The sequence below is a fragment of the Macaca thibetana genome, chromosome 16 (genome assembly GCF_024542745.1).
Source record: "Macaca thibetana thibetana isolate TM-01 chromosome 16, ASM2454274v1, whole genome shotgun sequence".
Taxonomy (NCBI): Eukaryota; Metazoa; Chordata; class Mammalia; order Primates; family Cercopithecidae; genus Macaca; species Macaca thibetana.
This window is the reverse complement of record NC_065593.1, coordinates 62,084,583-62,108,402: the sequence shown is the minus strand read 5'-3', so window position 1 is coordinate 62,108,402 and position 23,820 is coordinate 62,084,583. Positions and strand designations below refer to the sequence as shown.

Sequence of the window (23,820 nt, the reverse complement as noted above, 5' to 3'; positions counted from 1 at the left end):
TTTTCCTGGCAGTGTCTCCATCGTCAGCTTCCATGACATTTGCTATCCCTATCCATCGTCAGTCAGCAGCTTCCCACATGGCACCCTGCTGTTGGACTAGGCTTCCCCAGCTGGTGAGGGCGCCCTAAGTGTGAAGGAGCTCCTGCAATGTCTGACCCACTGGTTTTGCCAGAGTGGGGCATCTGATTTTCTGATTTAGTTGATTTTCCATATCGACTCCATTATCTTTCACTTGGAGCATCCCTCCCAGGTGTGTGCCATTTGCAAGTCTGACAAAAATATCCCTGCTTCTCTCTAAGGCTCTATGGAAGTGCTGGCTGGCACCAAAACAAGGAGCCCCGGGACTTCCTCTATGGCATCCTTCAGGGTGACTCATTGTCTGCAGCTGTCCATCTACTATGAGCTGAGCTGGTGGTGCTACCATTTAGTCCGTTTGAGCACCTGGTTTACAGAGATGTACGCCAGTCAGTACATTGTCTGAGACATTCTTTGGATCCATAAATCTGATAACTCATGGAAAATGGAAATAAGGTCCTTTGTTGAGACAGCCAGGTGGGAAGGGGTTCCCAGAGAAACTCCAACAGGCCTGCACACTGGGAGGAATCCGCCCTGCGGTGGGGACACAGAAGTCCACACCGTGTGCAGTGGGAAGGAGCCTGGCCGCTCCTCCTCTTGGGTGAACCTGGGAGTGAGATGGGAATCCTGTACTTGGTGGACTTGCTCTGCTGAGTCCGTTTCCCCTTTTTTTCTTTTTTCTCAATAAATACTATTATTCTCACCCTTCAGATTGTCTACGAGCCTAATCTTTCATGGCCGTGGGACAGGGAACCCGTCTTGAGCTGAACTTTATCTGAAAAAGTCCAACAATATTGTGATGTGTTTTATTCTTAGAGAGTTTTGGTTTCGGTTTTACACATTCATTAACCAGTTCTAAAATAATCTTTTTCTAACGATTTACATCACATTTACTGGGCTATCATTTCTAGAATGTTCTTCCTTGCCCCTTTTTGAAATCAGGTCAGTGGCTCAGGGCCTGTTTTCAGCACTTCTCTTGTCCTTCATCATTTCTTAGAATTGTTGGTTATAGCTCTGAGATGATGACTCCTGGAGGCTTAAATGCCCTGAGATGCAATTCATCAGGGTCTGGGGAAGGAACTCATTTATAGCAGCTGGGGTAGCTATTTTCTCTTTTCACTTATGTCTGGACTCATATCCGGCTGCAATTCCCTCTTTGCATTTAATTCAACAAACAGTTCCTGAGCTCTCACAATATGACGGGCATCATGCTTTGTTTTAACCTTTTCAATTCAAAAACATTCTCTTTCCTGGAACAGGCAGAAATAGGATGAGAGTTGAGATTGTCTGCCTTTGTCCTCTTCTTGAGGGGGTGTATTAGTCCATTTTCCTGCTGCTGATAAAGACATACCTGAGACTGGGTAATTCATACAGGAAAAAGCGTTTAATGGACTTACAGTTCCACGTGGCTGGGGAGGCCTCACAATCATGGAGGAAGGCAAGGAGGAGCAAGTCATGTCTTACATGGATGGCAGCAGACAAAGAGAGAGAGCTTGTGCAGGGGAACTACCCCTTATAGAACCATCAGATCTCGTGAAACTTACTCACTATCATGATAACAGCACAGAACATACCTGCCTCCATGATTCAATTACTTCCCACTGGATCCCTCCTACAACACGTGGGAATTCAAGATGAGATGTGGGTAGGGACACAGCCAAACTATATCAGGGGGACTTGGTGTATTCTTGTTCACCTTGCTGAGGGTTGCTGTAAAGGGTGTGTCTGATTGTGTGTGTTGTGTACTTTGAAGGTTCTGGTTTGTTCCTGGTTCATACTCTTCTCTTCCCTCCAGCTCCATGGGCTTATCTTTACAAGATGGGAGCTCCTGGGGGTGCCTCATGCAGCCCCATCCACTTCTTAAGCTATCGCTCCAGCCCCTCTCCCAGTGGAGTCCTTGCAGTTGCAAGACCAGAATTCCATTTACAAAAACATTCCATGAGCCACTCATCCTGGGAAAGCCTCAGACCAGGGGCTTCTGTCTCCTTCTGCAACCTGTTTTCTTTGGTAGGGAGGGTAGGGTGGTTTATTCCTTTGCCATTTTGGAGTCAGGGGGTTAGAATCATTTTCTTAAGGTTTCTGTCACTTCTTTATTACCAGCTAGCTCTCACTATGAGAGTCATGGAACAGTCCATAAATCCCATTTCTGAAGACCCCACTAAATTTGTGCATATGTGTGTAAGAAAAGACATAGAAAAAATCTGGATGGAGTCACACAAAAGATGTTGGTAGAAGTGACCTTTGGTGGGGGGTGAGATGAGTATCTGGAAGATAAGGAGAGGGGCCATTCACTTTTACCATATGTAATATATGAAGTGTAATTTTAAGAAATTATATATTTATAGTTAAATAAAAATTATAGGAGGACATTTTTTTTTGGCTAATCTCCTGCACTAGGCCCCAACAGACCAGACTAAAAAGGAAAATGCAATCACTCATAGTAAATTCCACATCACCAAACCAAAACTGAGTTGTTACCTGGCCTTCTAAAAAACGGAGAGAGCTAACAGGTACATTTCCCAAACAGGCCAGTTTCACTCAGCTTGAGAATGAAGTTCCCACTGCTTTAATCCTTACCAAAAAAAGATAACCTGCAGTAGCCTTGTGTTAACCAGTGAGTCACCTCTCCAGTGCCTCATCTCCCTGTTCCCACCTTACAAGGGATGTGGCTTTAAAATGATCCATCTGCTTTTGGTTCTTTGTTTTTGCTTTCTTTCTTTCTCTTTTTCTTTTTTCCTTCCCTTCCTTCCTTCCTTCCTTCCTTCCTTCCTGCCTCCTTCCTTCCTTCCTTCCTTCCTTCCTTCCTTCCTCCCTTCCCTTCCTTCCTTCCTTCCTTCCTTCCTTCCTTCCTTCCTTCCTTCCTTCCTTCCTTCCTTCCTTCCTTCCTTCCTTCCTTCCTTCCCTTCCTTCCTTCCTTCCTTCCTTCCTTCCTTCCTTCCTTCCTTCCTTCCTTCCTTCCTTCCTTCCTTCCTTCCTTCCTTCCTTCCTTCCTTCCTTCCTTCCTTCCTTTTTTTGAGAGGGAGTCTCACTCTTGTTGCCCAGGATGGAGTGCAATGGTGCGATCTCGGCTCACTGCAACCTCCGCCTCCCAGGTTCAAGCAATTCTCCTGCCTCAGCCTCCCTAGTAACTGGGATTACGGGTGCCCACCACCATGCCTGGCTCATTTCTGTATTTTTAGTAGAGACAGGCTTTCCCCATGTTGGCCAGGCTGGTCTCAAACTCCTGACCTCAGGTGATCCACCCTCCTCGGCCTCCCAAAGTGCTGGGGTAATAGGCATGAGCCACCGCACCCAGCCTGTTTTTGTTTTCCTCAACCCTTCTCTGTCTATAAAGCCAACTTCCTCTGCTTAGTTCATTGGAACAATTATTCTATTTTTCATTTTTCTTTTTTTTTTGAGATAGAGTCTTGCTCTGTTGGCCAGGCTGGAGCATAGTGGTGCAATCACAGCTCACTGGAGCCTCGACCTCCTGGGCCAAAGCGATCCTCCATTCCATTCCATTCCCTGAGTAGCTGGGATTACAGGTGTGTGCCACCACGCCACATTTTTTGTAGAGACAGGGTCTTGCTATGTTGTCCAGTCTGGTCTTGAACTCCTGGCATCAAGCAATCCTCCAGCCTCGGCTTTGCAAAGTGCTAAGATTACAGGAGTGAGCTGCTTCATCCAGATTCTTATTCTATTTCATAGAATGAAGTGTTGCCCTGACTCTAAAATCACAAATAAAGCCAATTAAGATATTTAAACTAAATTGTATTTTTTTCTTTTGATAATATATAATATACATATCTGTGATCTGTGAGTATAAACTTTTTTCTTCATGACAATTATTTCAGTCTCTGCATGTCTTATCAGCCACATCTGATCATAACAAGTCCCAGGTACATTTTCAAACAGGTGCGCTTGGGACTGGCTTTTTTTCACTCAGCGTAAGCCTCTGGAGATTCATCCAGGTTGCTGTGTGTATGAATAGCATGTTCTGTTCTGTTTTTTTTTTTTTTTTCTGAGTGTATTCCATAGTATGTTTGTTTAACCATTCTCTCCTTGAAAGACATCTGGGTTATTTCCAGGTTTTTTTGCTATTATTCATAACACTGCAAAACCATTCATGTGCAGGTTTTGTGTATGTGGGAACATAAGACTTCATTTCTCTGGGACAAATGCCCAGGAGTGCCATTGCTGGATTGTACGGTAGTCGCATGTTTGGTTTTTAAAAGAAACTGCCAAACTGTTTTCCAGAGCGTTTGCATTTCACGTTCCCACTGAAAATGTATGAATGATCCGATTTCTCTGCATCCTGGCCAGCACTGGGTGTGATTACTTTGTTTGGCCGTTCTTACAGGTGAGTAGTGCATCTCACTGTGGTTTCACTTTACATTTCCTTAATGGCTAATGATGTGCCTTTTCATACCCATATTTCTCTCCCTTATATCCTTTTCAGTGAAATATCTCTTCGTGTCTTTTGCCCATTTTCTAATTGGGCTGTTTGAATTTTTTCACAGTTACATTTGAGAGTTCTTTGTATATTCTAATTACTAGTCCTGTGTTTGAGTTGTAGCCTGCAAATATTTTCTCCCCATCTGTAGCTTTTCTTTCCATCCTCTTAACAAGATCTTTCAATGAGCAGGAATTTTTAAGTAGTTTTTTTTTTTTTTTTTTTTTTTTTTTTGAGACAGGATCTCACTTTGTTACCCAGACTGGAGTGCAGTGGCACAATCTCGGCTCACTGCAACCCCTGCCTCCTGGATTCAAGTAATTCTCGTGCCTCAGCCTCCCGAGTAGCTAGGACTACAGACATGTGCCACCACGCTCAGCTAACTTTTGTATTTTTAGTAGTGACAGGGTTTTGCCATATTGGCCAGGCTGGTCTTGAACTCCTGACATCAAGTGATCCGCCCACCTTGGCCTCCCAAAGTGCTGGGATTACAGGCATGAGCCACCGCGCCTGGCCTAGTTTTTAATTTTGATGAAGTCCAAATTATCAAATTTTCCTTTTATGCGTCCTGTTTTTGATGTCAAGTCTAAGAACTCTTTGCCCAGCCCTAGGTCCCTAAGGTTTTCTCGTATGTTTTTTCTAAAAATGTTATAATTTTATATTTAAGTTTATGATCCATTTTGAGTTAATTCTTGTGAAAGGTGTGAGACCTAAGTAGAATCTTTCTTTCTCTCTCTCTTTCTTTCTTTCTTTCCTTCCTTCCTTCCTTCCTTCCTTCCTTCCTTCCTTCCTTCTTTCTCTTTCCCTTCCTTCCTTCTCTTTCTTTTCTTTCTTTCTCTCTGTCTTTCTTTCTTCCTTTCTCTTTCTTTCTTTCTTTCGCTCTCTCTCTTTCTTTTTTCTTTCTTTCTTTTTTTTTTTTTTTTTTGCCTATGGATGTCCAATTGCCTTAGTTAGTTGTAAAGGTGATCTTTTCTTTTTTTTTTTTTTTTTTTTTGAGACAGAGTCTAACCCTGTCACCCAGGCTGGAGTGCAGTGGCAGGATCTCGGCTCACTGCCACCTCCACCTCCCAGGTTCAAGCAGTTCTCCTGCCTCAGCCTCCTGAACAGCTGGGACTACAGGCATGTGCCTGTAGGGCACCATGCCTGGCAGATTTTTGTAGTTTTAGTAGTGACGGGGTTTCACCATGTTGGCCAGGCTGGTCTTGAACTCCTGACCTCAAGTGATCCATCTGCTTCGGCCTCCCAAAAAGCTGATCTTTGTTACATTGAATTGGTTTTGTGCCTTTGTATAAGATCAGTTGGGCATATTCATTTGAGTCTATTTCTGGGTTCTCTGTTCTGGTCCATTGATTAATGTATCTACTCCTCTGCCAAATACCAATCTTGATTAGTGCAGATATTAATATATACAAAGTCTTGAAATGGGGTAGAGTGATTCCCTCCCACTTTATTATTTTTCAAAATTGTTTTAGCTATTCTAGATCCTTTACCTTTTCATTTAAATTTAGAATAATCTCATCTATATCTACAAACAACCTTGCTGGAATTTTGGTAGAAATTACATTAAACCTATATATCAATTTTGGAAGAACTGACATCATTACTATGTTGAGCCTTTCAATACATGAACACAATATATCTCTCCATTTATTCAGATTTTCTTGGATTTCTTTCATGAGCCTCATGTAGTTTTCAGCATACAAATCCTGTATGTGTTTTGTTAGATTTATACTTCAGTAGTTCTCTTTCTCTCTTTTTTTCATGAGTGTAAATGATATTGTAGTTTTAATTTTGGTGCTAGTATATATAAATAAATAATTTTTTGTATAATTATCTTGTATCTTGCAACTTTGCTGACGTTACTTATTTGTTCCAGGAGTTTTGTTTTGTTTTGATTTCTTGGGATTTTCTAAGTAGACAAGCATACCTTCTCTTAATAGGCGTAGTTGTATTTCTTCCCCTTAAATCTGGATGCTTTTAATTTCCTTCTCTTGTCTCATTGTACTGGTTAGAACCTGCAGTATAATGTTGAATGAGAGTGGTGAGAGTGGACATTCTTGCCTTACTCTCAGTCTTAGCAGGAAAGCATTTTGTCTTTATTTAGCTGCTGGGTTTTTTGATAAATGAGCTTTATCAACTTAATATCAATATTTCTTTTTTTTCTAAGTTTTTAAAAGTTATGAGGGGTATTGAATTTTGTCAAATGCTTTCACTGCATTGATTGATATGATTCTGTGGTTTTTCTTCTTTAGCCTGTTAATATGGTACAGGGCATTTATTTTTGGATCTTCAACCAGATTTGCATCCTTGTGATAGATCCCCCCTTGGTCATATTACATGATTCTTTTAATGTATGGCTGAATTCTATTTGTCAATATTTTGTTAAGGATTTCTGCATTTATATTCATGAGGCGTATTGCTCTGTAATTTTCTTTCTTTTTTTGTATGATCACTGTATGGTTTTGACATCAGGTGAATACAAGCTTCATAAACTGATTGAGAAGTGTTACTTCCTCTTCTATTATCATGAACAGACTGTAGAATTGGTTTAAATTCTTCAAGTTCTTGCTAAAACTCTCCAATGATACCATCTGTGCCTGGAGATTTCTTTACTAGGAGTTCCAAAATTATCAGTTGAATTTCTTACACGGTTATAGGGGTTATTTAAATGATCTGTTTTATATTGGGTGAGTTGTGGTAGTTTGTGGATTTGTCTGTTTGTTGAGGAAGTGGTCCATTTCATCTAAATTGCCAAATTTATGTGCGTAGAGTTGTTCCTAGCATTCCCTTATCTACTTATCTATTGAATTATTAATTTCACCATGTTTATTATGCACTTAAATTTTTCTCTTTTTTAAATTGTGTGGTAAAACATATATAACATAAAATTAACCATTCCACTTTCTGTCTCTATGGATTTGATAATGTAGGTATCTCACTTTAGTGGGATCATACAATATTTGTCCTTTTGTGTTGGTTTATTTAACTTAACATAATGTCTTCAAGGTTCATCCATGTTGTAGCAGGTGTCAGAATTCTCTTGCTTTTTAATGCTAAATAATATTTCACTGCATGGATATCACACATTTGGTTTCTCTGTTTATATCTGTCGATGGACACTTGAGTTGCATCTACCTTTTGACTACTGTGAATAATGCTGCTACGAACATGGTGGTGCAAACACCTGTTTGAGTTCCTGCTTTTGGTTCTTTTGTGTGGATACCCAGAAATGGGATTGCTGGATCATATGGTAATTCTGTGTTTAATTTTTTGAGCAACTGTCATACTATTTTCCACAGTGGCTACACCATTTTACATTCCCAGCAGCAGGACACAGGATTCCAATCTCTTCTCATGCATGCCAACACTTACTATTTTGTGGTATCTCATTGTGGTTTTGATGTGCATATTCCTAATGATTAGTGACAGATATTGATTACCTTTTCTTGGACTTACTGGCCATTTATGTGTGTGTGTGTGCTTTTTTTTTTCTTTGGTGAAATATCACTTGTCATCCTTATGATGTCTGCAGGGTCTGTAGTGAAACTCTCTTTTGCATTCCTTACGTTGATACTTTGTGTCTTTCATTTTTATCAGTCTTGCTAGTGATTTGTTGATTTCATTGGTCTTTCAAAGAAACAGCTCCTTGTCTCAAAAATGTTTTTTTCTTTTTGTTTTTAGTCCCATTGATTTCTTTTCCTGTCTTTATTATTTCTTTCCTTCTGCTTGCTTTGGGTTTGTTTTGCTGTTCTTTCCCTAGGTTGATGAAGTGGGAGCGTAGATTGTTTGAGACTCTTCAAATGCATGCATTTTAATCCTATAAATTTTCCTCTCAGCACTGCTTTATCTGTGTCTCACAAATTTTGCATATGTGCTGTGCATTCATTTTAACTCAATTCAATGTCAGTTTTTCCCCCTTGAAGCTGCCTCTTTGATCCATGGATTATTTAGAAGAACGTTATTTAGTTTCCAAGTGTTTTGAGATTTGCCTTTTATCTTTCTGTTTTTCTTTTCTAGTTTGATCCCGTTTTGGTTAGAGAACACATTCTGTATGATTTTAACCATTTTAAATTTGTTGAGGTTTGATTACTTCGTTTGAGGACTAACTTGGTGTATGTTCCTTGCACACTGGAAAAAAAAAATCTGTATTCTGCTGTTGTTGGATGGAATGGTATAGAAATGCCAATTAGATCCTATTGGTTGATGGTGGTGTTGAGTTCTTTTGGGCTTGTCAAGGTCACCAAGGCTGCTTTGTTGACAAATCCAGTGGATATTTTCTTGTCTTCATCCAACTTGAACTCACTTGGGTTTTTGCAACAGTATCTTCACTCATCCTGCCTCAGTGTTGGTCCTTCTAGTCCATTTTCCATTTGGCAACCAGAGCTCACCTTCTAGCAGGTGAGTCTGGTCCTATGGGCTCTTCAGAGCATTTAGATTAATTTAAATTCCTTAGTCCAGCATGCAAAGCCCTTCACAATGTGGTCTTGGTCACCTGCCCAGCTTTGTTTTCTGCCATTCTTCCTTGTAACCCATGAACCAGCTGCCCTTGACCAATATCACTCTCCTTGAATAGGCTACCTCCCTTCTCTACTTAATGCTTTTGCATGCACTGTTTCCTGTGCATAGAACAACACTCAGGTTCCTCTTCATCCTGCCAGTCCTTCTCTTCCTCTCCATTCAGAATCCCCTCCTCCCAGAAGCCTGCCTTGAACTTTCTGCCCATTCCAAATAGATGGACCATCTATGTGTTGTCTTACAGCTTTGCGGTTCTCCAGCTCAGCACTAATCACGCTGCCTTCCTTACTTTCAATTTGTCTGCTTTTCCCACTAGACAGGAGCCCTCTGAGGCTAAGGATTGTGGCTTACGGGGCCCATCAGGACACCTAGGGCTTAGCAGATGTGTAAATCCTGGCTGCTGAGTGAAGTAGAAGCAAACGGTCTGTACACTAGAACCCCAATAGCGAACTTGCCTCTTTTTTCTTTCTTGAAATGCAGTAGCCACTCCTTACTGCACCAAGGCCACAGGTGGAGCTTGCCATTGGACTTTCCAACTGTGTGCTCCTAGAGGGCAGCTCTGTTTTGGCCTTGCTCTCATCCCCCCAAACACTAGAGCGTGGGGGTTAGTTTCAGTGCTGATCTTTATTTCTCAGAAATTTTATTCTGTATTTACTCGAAGAGTTCTTTTAGAATTACTTAAGTACAGTGGGTTTTTCGATCATATGTTGCTTTTATGCACATATAAAAAGGAAAATACAAACACAACGAATGGTTAAGAAATTCCTGACACTCCTTTGCCTTCGGAGTAAGGGATGTCCTTGTTTTTCACACAGTATTGTGCTCTGAGCCATCAAGAGCCTTTGTCAGGCAGGATTCCTTAGAAGAATTCTCCTTGGCCGCCTCCAGGGTTGTCTCCCAAGGCATTGGTGCCTGTATCGCAGAATATGCTGGTGCCTCGGATTTTTGCTTGCATGTGCCTTCTCCAGTTCTCCCACCCAACTGACAGAACAATGACAGCAAATTTTTTTTTTTTTTGAGACGGAGTCTTGCTCTCTTGCCCAGGCTGGAGTGCAGTGGCGCGATCTTGGCTCACTGCAACCTCTGCCTCCCTGGTTCAAGCAATTCTCCTGCCTCACCCTCCTGAATAGCTGAGACTACAGGTGCATGCCGCCACTCTCAGCTAATTTTTTGTATTTCAGTAGAGACAGGGTTTCACCTTGTTGCCCAGGCTGGTCTTGAACTCCTGAGCTCAGACAATCTGCCCGCTTCGGCTTCCCAAATGATACCAATTTTAAGACACATCCCAAGTGTAGCATCCTTAAAGTGTGAAAAAAAAAGTGAATCTTAGAGTTAACAAAATATGATTAAATAATCCTTCCTTTTCCATTGTTTTGAATCATTTTTACCTTATATTCCGTTTCCATACGAACACTAGGTCTAAGTTCTCTGTTCTCCTCCACCAGCCGATCAGTTCTTGTGTGAGTACCTAGCGCTCTGCCTTCTTACTACGGTGTGGAATATGCCTTCATGTCCAGGATGGCAAGTCCCCTCTTTATTCTTTTTTTTCAGGGTTATTAACCTAGCCTTATTTTTATTATCTATCTATCTATCTATCTATCTATCTATCTATCTATCTATCCATCCATCTATCTATCTATCTATCATCGATCTATTTTCTTGAGACAGGGTCTTGCTCTGTTGCTCAGGCTGGAGTGCAGTGAATTCCTGGGCTTAAGCGATCCTTCCACCTCAGCCTCCCAAGTAGCTGGAACTACAAGTGTGCACCATTGTGCCCAACTAATTCTTAGATTTTTTTGTAGAGAAGTGGTCTTGCTATGTTGCCCAGGCTTATCTGGAACTCCTGGGCTCAAGTGATCCTCCCATCTCAGCCTCTCAAAGTGTTGAGATTGCAGGCATGGAGCCACTGTGTCTGGCCTACTTTTATTTATCTGTATACATTTTAGAATAGGTTTATCAAGTTCCTTTAAAAAAACCCAAGTAGAATTCTGCGTTTTGTATTGAATTTATTGATTCATTACAGTGAATATATAATTTATAATTAATTTATAATATAATTAACACAAATTTAAATTACAAAATAATATAAAGAATGTTTTAAAGTAATATAATTCATTATAATTAATATCAATTTATATTCATTTATATTACAAATGAATATAAATAATCATGTTATATAATACATTGTATTATAGATTACATATTAATTAATATTAATCATTTATTATTTTAATCTATATTATTAAATTATTAATTATATTAATATTAATATTATATTTAATATGTCATTGAATTACTAATTATTAATTATTAATTTAAATCCATATTAATAGATTAATTTGGTAAAAACTGATATCTTTATAAGTTATTCTATGCAAGAAATGGAATGTCTCCTTTTAATTCACAGTATCTTGTGTTTTAAGTCATGCTTATTGAGGTATAATTTATACACAGTAAAATTCACTCTTTTTAGATACACATTTCTATGAGTTTTGACCAATGTATACCGCGATGTAATCATTGCCACAATCAAGATATGGGCTACATTTGGGGTCTGTCTTTACTTGGGGAGAGCCCAGTAATCAAGCCAAGGAATCAAGTGTTGATTCTGGCCTTCAGCCCCCTTTGAAAAGAGCTGGGGAGGAATCAGCACAGCCCCAGGAGTGGGGCATTTGCTGGTGGGGAAGGTGGGAGTGAGATTTGCAAATGGGCCTTTTAGGCAGGGTCCTTCCATGGGGGCTGGGGTGAGAAACGACCTCAGTGCTGCGCCCAAGTCACCCACTGGGTAGATTTTTTTTTTTTTTTTTCGAGACAGAGTTTCGCTCTGTCGCTCAGGCTGGAGTGCAATGGCACGATCTCAGCTCACTGCAGCCTCCGCCTCCCAGGTTAAAGCACTTCTCTGCCTCAGCCTCCTGAGTAGTAGATATTATAGGCACCCACCACCACGCCTGGCTAATTGTTTGTATTTTTTAGCAGAGACAGGGTTTCACCATTTTGGCCAGGCTGATGTTGAACTCCTGACCTCGTGATCCACTCGCCTCAGCCTCCCAAAATGCTAGGATTACAGGTGTGAGACTCTGCGCCTGGCCCTTTGTTTTTTTTTTTTTTTTGAAATGGAGTCGTGCTCTGTTGCTCGGGCTGGAGTACAGTGGCACCATCTCAGCTCACTGCAACCTCTGCCTCCTGAGTTCAAGTGATTCTCCTGCTTCAGCCTCCTGCGTACCATAGTTGGGATTACAGGCACGCACCACCACGCCTGGCTAATTTTTTGTATTTTTAGTATAGATGAGGTTTCACCATGTTGGCCAGGCTGGTCTTGAACTCCTGACCTTGGGTGATCTGCCCGCCTTGGCCTCCCAAAGTGCTGGGATTACAGGCATGAACCACGGTGCCCGGCCCCACTGGGTAGATTTTAAGTTCATCTGGAGGAATGAATCCTTGCTTCCTGGTCTCCCATTTTCAGCTGTTTTGTATCCTTCCCCTCTGGGTTCCCCAGTTTTCAAAGTTGTTGGTGGTGGTGGTGGTGGGTATGTGGGTCTATGTTTTAATTCTAACCATCTTTATATTAAGAGGGAAAAAGGTTTGTCTGACCGTGGCCAGGACAGAGAAGGTGCAGGGCACACCCGAGGTCCTGTGATGTTGTGGCAGCTGCCACCCTAGGTCTGGGGGCAGGAGATGGAGAGGGGAACCAGAGCAGACAGAGACAGAAAGTCACTTGGCAAAGAGCATCAGAGACCCTGAAAGTGCCCATTCCTCCACCTGCAGCTCTCCTGCAGCAGCCCCCAGTGCTTCATGTCTGTGCACTTGCATTTCCAAAGGCAACTCTACAAAGGCCAGCCACAGCCCGGGAGACGCTGGGACATCTTCAGAGCTCTCAGCTCCTGCACAAGGAGCTCACTCACTTAGCTTCTGGATAAGCTGTCACTGGGTGTATAAAAGGGGTGAGGGCCGCAGACACCCATCTTTTCTTTCTTCTTTCTTTTTTTTTTTGAGATGGAGTTTCATTCTTGTTGTCCAGGCTGGAGTGCAATGGTGCGATCTCGGCTCACCGCAACCTCCGCCTCCAGAGTTCAAGTGATTCTCCTGCATCAGCCTCCTGAGTAGCTGAGATTACAGGTGCCCGCCACCACACCTGGCTAAGTTTTGTATTTTTAGTAGAGACAGGGTTTCGCCCTGTTGGCCAAGCTGGTCTTGAATTCCTGACCTCAGGTGATCTGCCCGCCTCAGCCTCCCAAAGTGCTGGGATTACAGGTGTGAGGCACCACGCCCAGCCTCCATCTTTCCTTTTTTAGAAAAATCTGAGAAATCCCATGGACCCTGGGAAGATGCCAAGGGCCCCTCACATGGATCTGCAGTTGGAAAAATTCCATTGATAATAGCTGCTGTGGATTGAGTCCTAGGTGACTGCCACTGTGCTACAAACCTTTGAGGTATTGTCAGTTACCCCCATGTGATGGTTAGTTTAATGTATTAACTTGAATGGGGCATGGAGCGCCCAGATATTTGCTCAGACATTATTCTGAGTGTTTCTGTGAGGGTGCTTTTGGATGAGATTAACACTTAAATCCATTGACTGAGTGAAGCAGATTACCCTTTGCAATGCACTGAATGTTCTTGTCTCTCCTCCCAAAATTCATATATTAAAAACCTAATCCCCAAGGTGATGCTGTCAGGAGATGGCGCCTTTGAGAGGCGGTCAGGTCACAAGGATTGAGCCTTCATCAGTGGGATTAGTGCTCTTATAAGAGAGCCCGCAGAGGATCCCCTACCCTTCTACCGTGTGAGGGCACAGCAAGAAGTTGGCCGTCTGCAACCTGGAAGAGGACTCCCACGAGAACCCCACCATGCTGGCATCTTGACCTCAAACTTTTAGCCTTTGGAATGATGAGCAATAACTCTCTGTTGTTTACAAGCCATCAAGTCTATGAGATTTTGTAAAAACAGCCCAAATGGACAAAGACACCCTCCGTCACGGGTGGGCCTCATCCAATCAGTTGAAGGTCTCAATGGTGTTCAGGGTTAGCCCTTTGCTGAGTGAGCAAGAACTCTCCTGCCTGATGGGCTGTGAGCTGGGACCTTGGCTCTCCCCGGTTCTGCAGCACCCCTCTGTTTTTCTGGGGAACTAAGGCACCGCATTTTACAGATGTGAAGAATGAAGCTGAAGGCCAGGCATGGTGGCTCACACCAGCACTTTGGGAGGCCAAGGCAGTCAGATCACTTGAGGTCAGGAGTTCAGGACCAGCCTGGCCAACATGGTGATACCCTGTCTCTACTAAAAATACAAAAATTAGCCGGTGTGGTGGCATGTGCCTGTAATCCCAGCTTCCAAGGAGGCAGAGGCAGGAGAATTGCTTGAACCTGGGAGGCAGAGGTTGCAGTGAGCCGAGATGGCGCCACTGCACTCCAGCCTGGGGGACAGAGCAAGACTTCGAACAGATGCAGAGTGAGCTGGTCCAATGACCCCTGCACTTCTGCCTCGTGGCCCTCCCCAGAAGTAAACACTGTGACATTTTACAGTATGCTCAAATAGGCATACCTTCCAGATCTTTTCTTCACATAATACACATACAACAGTTTGCATAATTGTCTGTACAAGAATAGATATACATACAGGCACAATATATGTGTGTGTCTATGCATTTATATATTTCTAGCTTTAGTTTTTTAAAAATATTAAAAACTACATAATTGTTTGAAACTTGCTTTTTTGTCTAAAAATATAACTTGGAGAACTTTCCACATGAGATCATTCAGTGACCTTCTGTGTGTTGACTGGTGTATATCAGTATTTCCTAGGATGTGTGCACTGCTATTCACTGTATCGTCTTATTCATGGACAGTTATTTCCAATCTTTCTGCTCAATTATGGCAATGCTGCAATGCACAGCCCTGGCTATTCTGTACTGCGTTTAAAAAAAATCAGATGGGACTCATTACAAAATGTACTATTACCTTATGTGGCACCAAGAAGGAAAAAGACGCTGCTAGTTACAATATGGCACAACATTCATTGTAAGACACATACAGTTCGGAGATGTGAACATGTGAAAAAATGTGTACCTTTGCTCTGATGTTTGAGCAAGTCTGTGGGAGAGCATCTTCGACGTGGAGGTGCTGGGCTGAGAGGTGGAAGCCGTGAGGTGGACAGTGCTTAGGGAGCAACACGGGCAATGCAAAGGCGGGAGGCTGGGAGGGACACCAATTCAAATCACTGACAGAGGCTAACAGATCGTCCCCCAGCAGGGCGGCGCGGATCCATCCTCCCTGCGGGAGTCTCTGAAAGTGGTGACTGGCTGGGCACGGTGGCTCGTGTCTGCAATCCCAGCACTTTGGGACGCCGAGGCAGGTGGATCACCTGAGGTCAGGAGTTCGAGACCAGCCTGGTCAACATGGTGAAACCCCGTCTCTACTAAAAATACCAAATATTAGCTGGGCATGGTGGTGGGTGCCTGTAATCTTGGCTACTCGAGAGGCTGAGGGAGGAGAATCGCTTGAACCTGGGAGGCAGAGGTTGCAGTGAGCTGAGATTAAGCCACTGCACTCCAGCCTGGGTGACAGAGCAAGGCTCCATTTCAAAAAAAAAAATGGTGGTGACTGACCTGCCTTAGTACCTTGGGAGGAGATGCACTGGTTTCCTATTGCTGGAACAAAGGACCCCACACTGCATGGCTTAGAACAACGGTTTTGGACGCCAGGAGTCTGAAATCACCGCATCTGTAGGACCACACTCCCTCTGGAGGCTCTAGGGGGAAACCCTGCCCTGTCTTTTCCAGCTTCTGGGGCCCAGGTGTTTGTTGGCTTGACACGCAACACTCCGGTCTCTGCCTCCATCCACACGTGGCCTCCTGTGTCTCTGAGTCTCAAATCTTCTGCCTTTCTCTCATGAGGACACTTGTTATTGGATTCAGGGTTCACTTGGATTATCCAGGACAATCTCATCTCAAATCATTAACTTAATGACGCCGGCAGAGACCCTTTTGCCAAATAAGGTCACATTCACCGGTTCCGGGTGGACCTATGTTTTGGGGGCCTCTATTCCAATCTGCGACAGGAGGTGACTTCCTTAGATGTGCTTGTCCACTCCTTAATTCCCCAGTGTCCAGACCAGAGCTGGTCACAGTGGCCCAGGAGCTGGGCAGACATACGGGGTGGGCCTGTTTCTGGAGAAGCCCCGTGTCCCACCAGTACCAGAGGCAGAATGTGAAGACCTGGGAGCACGGGGCAGGAGAGTTCCGCGGGCAGGCGGGTCGGGCTGCTCCGGGAACGGGGGAGGGAAGGGGACAGGGATGGGGAGGCTTCCCTCCCAGGGTACAATGGTTGCTCAGCGGAGGAGGGTACAATGGTTGCTCACGGAGGAGGGCCTGACTAAGGGTTCGGGCTCATTCGGAGGAGGTACAGATGGTTTCTCAGCAAGAGGATTTTTAACAATGGTTGTCTGCTGACACCAAGGCCTGGGATCTCCCGGTAATTGCACAGTGCTTTAAAACCCGGGCTCTCTTCTAGGGGGTCGGGCGTCTGCTTTTCAAGAGCTTCAGAAGACTTCTGCATCCAATCTAGTAGCTATCAGGTCTTATTTAACTAAGGCGTGCAGGAAAAGTCCTGCTGACAAACCAACTTGGCCTGGAGGAGAGAAATGAATAGAGTCGTCAAAATGCAGCATGTAATTGCCTGTGACCTTATAAAACCTCTCCTCTCTTCTGGGGTCGTGTTCGTCTCTTTGTGGTAAGCTGGCTGGAGTGCTGGGCTGTCAGTGCCATCCCTAGTAGCTGAATGCAGGTCATCTATTTGGCTGAGTGCTGTGTGGTAAAACACGCTCTTTGCCTACAAAACATACTTGTCCTGGAGGAGAGAAATGAAGGTAGAGTGGTCAAAATGCAGCATGGTAAGTGCTGAGTGCTGCATGCTAAGTGCTAAGTGCTGTGTGGCAAGTGTTGAGTGCTGTGTGGTAAGTGCTGAGTGCAGAGTGGTAAGTGCTGAGTGCTGCGGGCCACCCAGGTGCCTTCCACTCCTTAGTGCCCCCACCCCCGTTTTACAGAAGAGGAAACTGAGACTCTGAGAGGGTGAGCTCCTGCTGTAGCCACCCAGTGGCGATGGGGAAGGGCTAGAGCTCCACACCGCACCCATCAGATCCCAAAGTCTTGCTCTTTCTGGAAAACTCAGGAGTGAGAGAGGTTTGGTGGGGTGATGCCTGTGCAGGGAAGGAGGGGAGAGTGCAGGATGGGGCAGGGAGAGCCTCCCACTGGGGTGCCCTCTGACAAAGCCTAGGACCCCCGAACAGGGAGCTCCAGAACAAAGGTTGCCTCAGGAGGGTCATGTGAGTGGCCCACCTTCCACCTTCCAGTTCCTCTAGGGCAGACAGGTGCCCAGAAATGTGGAGCTCATACCCCAGGCCTTGTGTGACTTTCCCAGGGCTGCTGTGATGAGTTACCACGAACTGGGCAGCTTAAAACAACGGAAATGGATTGTCTCAAAGTTCTGGAGGCCAGAGGTCCGAGATCAAGGTGTCAGCAAGGCTGTGCCCTCCAAAGGCTGTAGGGGAGACCCCTTCTTGCCCCTTCCAGCTTCTGGCTTGAAGCTTCCTCACTGCAGCCTTCACCTCTGCATGTCCAGATCTCCCTCTCCTTATAAGAACACTGGTCTTTGGATTTAAGGCCCACCCGAATGCAGTAGGACCCCATCTGAACTAACTACATCTGCAAAGACCCTATTTCCAAAAAAGGTCACCTTCTGAGGTTTCGGGTGAGCATTTTGGGGGACACCATTCAACCACGTACAAGTCCTGTCCAGAACTGGAGGACTTTCTCGGAAAGGAGATCTAAATGGACACCTGCAGGGGCCAAGGAGGAGCGTTCTAGGCAGGGGATCAGCCTGGGCACAGACCCAGAGGCTAAAGACTGTGCAGCTGTTTCAGTACAGTGAGAACATTCTAGAAATGAGGAGGGTGGGGGTCACAGGCAGGCAGAGTGCCAAGGTCAGCAGGGCCGCATCAGGAAGGGGATGTGAATCTCCCCTCCCCTCCCCCTCACTTCTTCCCCTTCCCCAGCACCTGGGCTGCCTGCAGCGACAGGTTCCAGTAACCCATGCTCCTATCAGAGCGCCAGCCAGAACTGGGGCCAAGAGTAAGAAGAGGATGGGGAGTGGGTGGGAGCACTGTTGCCGGGAAATGTCTGGGACACTTGCCCTACCTCACAGAGAGTGCCCGGTCACCTCTGATGCAGGACAGGTGCACTCAGGGGAGGAAGGCAAGGACCTTAGGACCTGTACATCCTCCTCTCCAGGTAGGAAGGTGGGAAGGTGGGAGGAGGGGCCCTTGGGGCAGCTCGGGACTGAGGCTTTCTCCCTCCAGGTGGGGCGGAGCTGCCTGCACCTGCCTTTCTGAGCTCCTCTTGCGTCGCTGGGGACTGGGGCGATTTCCAGGACATGGCACGGAAGCCCCTCTTCTTTTTGGATGACTTAAGCCCTCTTCGAATCTGAGTTTCTTCTTGACGGTTGATCCCAGCCTGGAGGGGGTTCCTATCTTGTGTGGGGGTTTCAGATCCAGACCCCAGTCACGTTAGACTGGAAGGCAGTTCCTACTCTGGGGCTCCCGAAAGAGACATTCCTGGAGAATCATCGTCAGCAACCCACCCCCGTGGCACCAAACGGCAGACCCCAGAGCACCGACTGCGCCTCCCTGCTCAGCCAGCAGGTTGCCATGGCGACGAGCCAGTGTAAGCATCTCCATCAATAAGCTGGAGTCTTCCCAAGACTCCTCGGGAGCCTGGCCCCCAGCACAGCCTTGGGGGTGGGAAAGAAACCACGGGGTTCCATACAGAGGTGATTAAACAGCAAGGAGAGGAACTGGGCATGAGAAAGGGTTCAGAGATGATTGCATCACATGGCTGTGTCTTTTGCAAGTCCAATCCTGACACTGCAGTGAGAATTATTTGTTTGGTGGGAAATGGCAGGGGATGTTCTGGATCCCAGACTGCGGTGCCCACCAGACTTTGATTTGGGGCTATGGGGGTGCAAGCTGTGAATCTGTCTTTTAGCTGGTACAGGTGTGCCCCTGTGGCCACACCAGGCCTTAATGAACCCACAGGGGTGCCCCAGGCTGAGCAAAATGTGGGCAGCAGTCTGCAGGCAGGAGTACATTCACTTCTGCACACAACTGAATGTGCAGACCTAGAAGGGATGGAAATAAGTGGGGGTCGGGCGCAGTGGCTCATGCCTGTAATCCCAGCACTTTGGGAAGCTGAGGCAGGTAGATCACTTGAGGTCAGGAGTTTGAGACCAGCTTGGCCAACATGGCGAAATCCCATCTCTGCTAAAAATGCAAAAATTAGCCGGGCATGGTGGTGGCAGGAGCCTGTAATCCCAACTACTCGGGAGGCTGAGGCACGAGAATCTCTTGAACTTGGGAGGCGGAGATTGCCGTGAGCCATGATTGTATCACTGCAACAGAGCAACACGGCAACAGAGTGAGACTGTCTAAAAAAAAAAAAGTGGGGAAGCAGGGGCGTCCTCCGTGACCTGCTCTGCGATTTATGAAGAACTTTGCTCCAGTCTGAATCCTGTGCTCGGCACTAGAGAACCAAACAGCCTCTGCCAACTTGGGTTTGTAAAGGGACAGAGAATGTTACAGGATAATAAGGTCTTTCCCTTTGGCTCCCCACTTTCTCCAGGCACAATCTCGTCTACGTGGAAGACCATCCCTGAGCAATGAGCTGCCTGCTGAGGGGGTATGGTGAGTCGCACAGAGTTGAGGCGCCAAGGTTGGGGGGCAGAGCTGAACCACCCACCCCAGCCCTATTCAAAACACAGCAGGTCTGGGTTTCTCACATAGATTGGCTACCTCATTAGAATAACCTGAATATAAACCAGGGTCTTGTGGGGCCTAATCTCCAGACACTCAAAGAGGCTGGATCTGGCAGCCAAGAGGGATTAAAGGGGACTCATGTCCCAGCATCTTTCCTCTCCTCCCCAGCTCTCTTAGATGCTATAACCTCTAACTCACCGATGACAAGGATCAGGCTGTGAGTCCATTTGGCCAGTCTGTAGTACCCAGTTATTTGATTAGACATGAATACTGTGAAGGCACATGGTAGAGGTAGTTGACATCTACAATAAGTTGACTTTAAGTAAAAAAGATGACCCTCGAAAATGCGGATGAGCCTTGTCCCATCAGTGGAAGACCTTAAGAGCAAAAATTGAGGTTTCCCTGAGAAGAAGAAATTCTGCCTCAAGCCTGCAGCATCTCCTCCTGCCTGGGATCCAGCCTGCTGGCCTGTCCTACAGATGCTAGACTTACTAGTCCCCATGATCATGCAAGCCCAAGAGACCTCTCTCTGGAGACCCCTGACACCAAGCTTTCTGACCTTGTCCAGGCAGCAATTAGGCAATTTCTCTCTCCTTCTCCCTCCCTCCTTCTCTCACTCTCTCTTTCTGTCTCTCTTCCTCCTCCTCCTCCTGCTTCTGCATCTTCCTCCTCTTCTTCTTCTTCCTCTTCTTCTTCTTCTTCTTCTTCTTCTTCTTCTTCTTCTTCTTCTTCTTCTTCTTCTTCCTCTTCCTCTTCCTCTTCCTCTTCTTCTTCCTCTTCCTCTTCCTCTTCCTCTTCTTCTTCTTCTTCTTCTTCTTCTTCTTCTTCTTCTTCTTCTTCTTCTTCTTCTTCTTCTTCTTCTTCTTCTGTTTTGAGACAGAGTCTTGCTCTGTCACCCAGGCTGGAGTGCAGTGACATGATCTCAGCTCACTGCAACCTCCACCTCCCAGGTTCAAGCGATCCTCCTGCCTCCACCTCCTGAGTAGTTGGGATTACAGGTGCCCACCACCACTCCTGGCTAATTTTTGTATTTTTAGGAGAGACGAGGTTTCACCACGTTGGCCAGGCTGGTCTTGAACTCCTGACCTCAAGTGATCCTCCCGCCTCAGCCTCCCTAAGTGCTGGGATTACAGGCTGAGCCACTTCGCCTGGCCTCTCCAGCTCCTTTTTCGCTTTCCCTTTTTACTTCACCAATGGCCTGGATTCTCCACAACAACAGAAGCCCAGGAACTGACACCCCACATGAGATCCATTTCCTTTATTTCCTTTGGTCCAATGCCTCTCTCCTCCTCTTTCCAGTTCCACTCCCCAGGAGGCAGGAAGATGGAGCTGGGGAGAGGCAGAGACAAAGCTCTTTCCCTTTGAAATGGGCTGGGGTGGACCTGGGTGGGGCTGGAGGAAGATGGGACACACAGGTGAGATGATAAATCTTTCCTTCCTCGCGTAAGGTTTTATTTGAAGATTGGATTCTACAGCCAAAGAGAAGTTGAAAGCCACTGGTCTAGACCAGCCCTTAGTCTAAGCTGGTGACTGAAGCTGAGGGTGTCAAAGTGGCTTAAGGTAGCCCTTGCAGCTTAAATGCAGGATGGAGGTTGGCATCGGGTCTTCTGACCCTGAAGTCTGCACTCTGTGCACCATGCGATGTCTCCTCTGCAGCAAACAAGCTGAATGAAGGTGCCATATACAGAGTGCAAAGAGGACCCTCAGAGCAAATTCCACGTGCGTGTGGGGGTGGGGGTGGGAAGAGTTCCATGGGGAGGGGGTCACATCCTTCTGAGGGAGACTGAAGAGGCCTTGTGAGAGAGATCTCATTGAAGGTGAACCTTGTGGTATGACCGGGCTCCAAGTGCTAGAAGGCAAGGGAGGGAAGACATTCCTCCAGGGGAGGGTAAGAGCAAGAGTCAGGGCCGGGGGAGCACTGGGGAGCATTGAGACTACAGCCAGAGGTCTCTATTGTGCTCAGCATGCCTGGAGCTCTGAGTCTACATGGGTGCAGCTGAAGAAAAGACCAGAAAGCTTACTGAGGCCATGTCTGCATGGCTTTGCATGGCAGGTGGTTGAGTGTGTGCCGAGTTTGTTTGGCAGTGAGGAAGTTTAGGGCTTTGAGCGAGACAGTGGCCTCCTGGATTGTGGTACACAGTGGGCAGAGCCTAGAGCTGGGAGGCCAGTGAGGACCAGGATGCCAGAAGGACGTGCAGGGCAGAAGGGGAGATGTAGCTTTGCCTGGAGGCTGGGCGATCTGTTCAGGCTTGAATCTAAGGGTAGAAATGCAACAGGGGAGTGACCCCTGAAGGGGTGAAAGCTGCCTCAGCAAAGCCATCAACAAAATCCATTGATACTTGAAATGGACCAAGGGGTCTTCTGTTTAGAAGAAGCTGCTTGTGGTCCAGCACAGTGGCTCACACCTGCAATGCCAGTGCTTCAGGAGGCTGAGGTGGGAGGATCACTTGAGGCCAGGAATTGGAGATCAGCCTGGGCCACAGAGCAAGACCCCATCTCTACAAAACAAAACATTAAAAAATTAGCCAAATGTGGTGTCTCACACCTGTAATCCCAGGTTAAGGGGGGAGGATTCCCTGAGCCCAGGACTTCACGGCTGCAATGAGCTGTGATTATGCCGCTGTACTCCAGCCTGGGTGACACAGCAAGACCCTATCAAGGAAGAAGAAGAAGAGGAAGAAGAAGAAGAAGAGGAAGAGGAAGAAAAGAAGAAGAAGAAGAAGAAGGAGAAGAAGAAGGAGAAGAAGAAGAAGAAGAAGGAGAAGGAGAAGGAGAAGGAGAAGGAGGAGGAAGAAGAAGGAGAAGGGAAGGAGAAGGAGAAGGGGTAGGGGAAGGGGTAAGGGTAAGGGGAAGAAGAAGAAGAAAGAAGAAGAAGAAGAAGAAGAAGAAGAAGAAGAAGAAGAAGAAGAAGAAGAAGAAGAAGAAGAAGAAGAAGAAGAAGAAGAAGGAGGAGGAGGAGGAGGAGGAGGAGGAGGAGGAGGAGGAGGAGGAGGAGGAGGAGGAGGAGAAGGAGAAGGAGAAGGAGAAGGAGAGGAAGAAGAAGAGGAAGAGGAAGAGGAAGAGGAGGAGGAGGAGGAGGAAGAAGAAGAAGAAGAAGAAGAAGAAGAAGAAGAAGAAGAAGAAGAAGAAGAAGAAGAAGAAGAAGAAGAAGAAGAAGAAGAAGATCTTTCTGTGACATTGTCACAGAGGGAACAGGCGAGTTCCATTGGCATTGTATTATCTTCCTAGGTCTGCTGTAACAAATTCTTACAAACTGGGTGGCCTAGAACAATGGAAGTGTCCCTTCTCACAGTGATGAGGTTGGGAGTCTGAAATCAAGAGGTCATCAGGGTCGTGCTCCCGCCAGAGGCCCTGGGGGATTCTGTTCTCTGCCTTTTCCAGCTTCTGGTGGTCGTCTTGATTCCCACACTGGTGGCACCATTGCAACCTCCACCTCTGTCTTTATGTGCCCTTTTCTTCTCTCTGTTTTTCTCTTCTTGAGTTTCGTTTATTTTTATTTTTTCTTGAGACAGAATTTCACTCTTATTGACCAGGCTGGAGTGCAGTGGCATGATCTCGGCTCACTGCAACCTCTGCCTCCTGGGTTTGAGCGATTCTCCTGCCTCAGTCTCCCAAGTAGCTGAGATTACAGGTGTCCACCACTACACTCAGCTGATTTTGTATTTTTAGTAGAGACAGGGTTTTACCATGTTGGTCAGTCTGGTCTCAAATTCCTGACCTCAGGTGACCCACCAGCTTCGGCCTCCCAAAGTGCTGAGATTACAGGTGTGAGCCACTGTGCCCCCTCCTCTTGAGTTTCTTATAAGGACATTTGTCACTGAGATAATCTAGGAGGATCTCATCTGAGATATTTCACTACATCCACAAAGACCCTTTTCCCAAATAATGTCACATTCACAGGTGCTGGGGATTAGGATATGAACATAACGGGTTTAGGGGGCACCGTTCAACCTGCCACAGGCATGCAGAGGAGTGAGCTCCATGGGGGTGCCCCAGCCTC

The 23,820-nt window shown here is 45.9% G+C and overlaps 2 protein-coding genes across 2 annotated transcripts in view; both read right to left on the bottom strand.

Moving 5' to 3' along the window:
* The window catches only part of MXRA7 (matrix remodeling associated 7), a 1,130,960-nt gene that overhangs the window by 910,898 nt on the left and 196,242 nt on the right, over nt 1–23,820 (bottom strand). The window lies entirely within an intron of this gene.
* JMJD6 (jumonji domain containing 6, arginine demethylase and lysine hydroxylase) overlaps nt 1–23,820 on the bottom strand; it is a 1,042,475-nt gene that overhangs the window by 872,138 nt on the left and 146,517 nt on the right. The window lies entirely within an intron of this gene.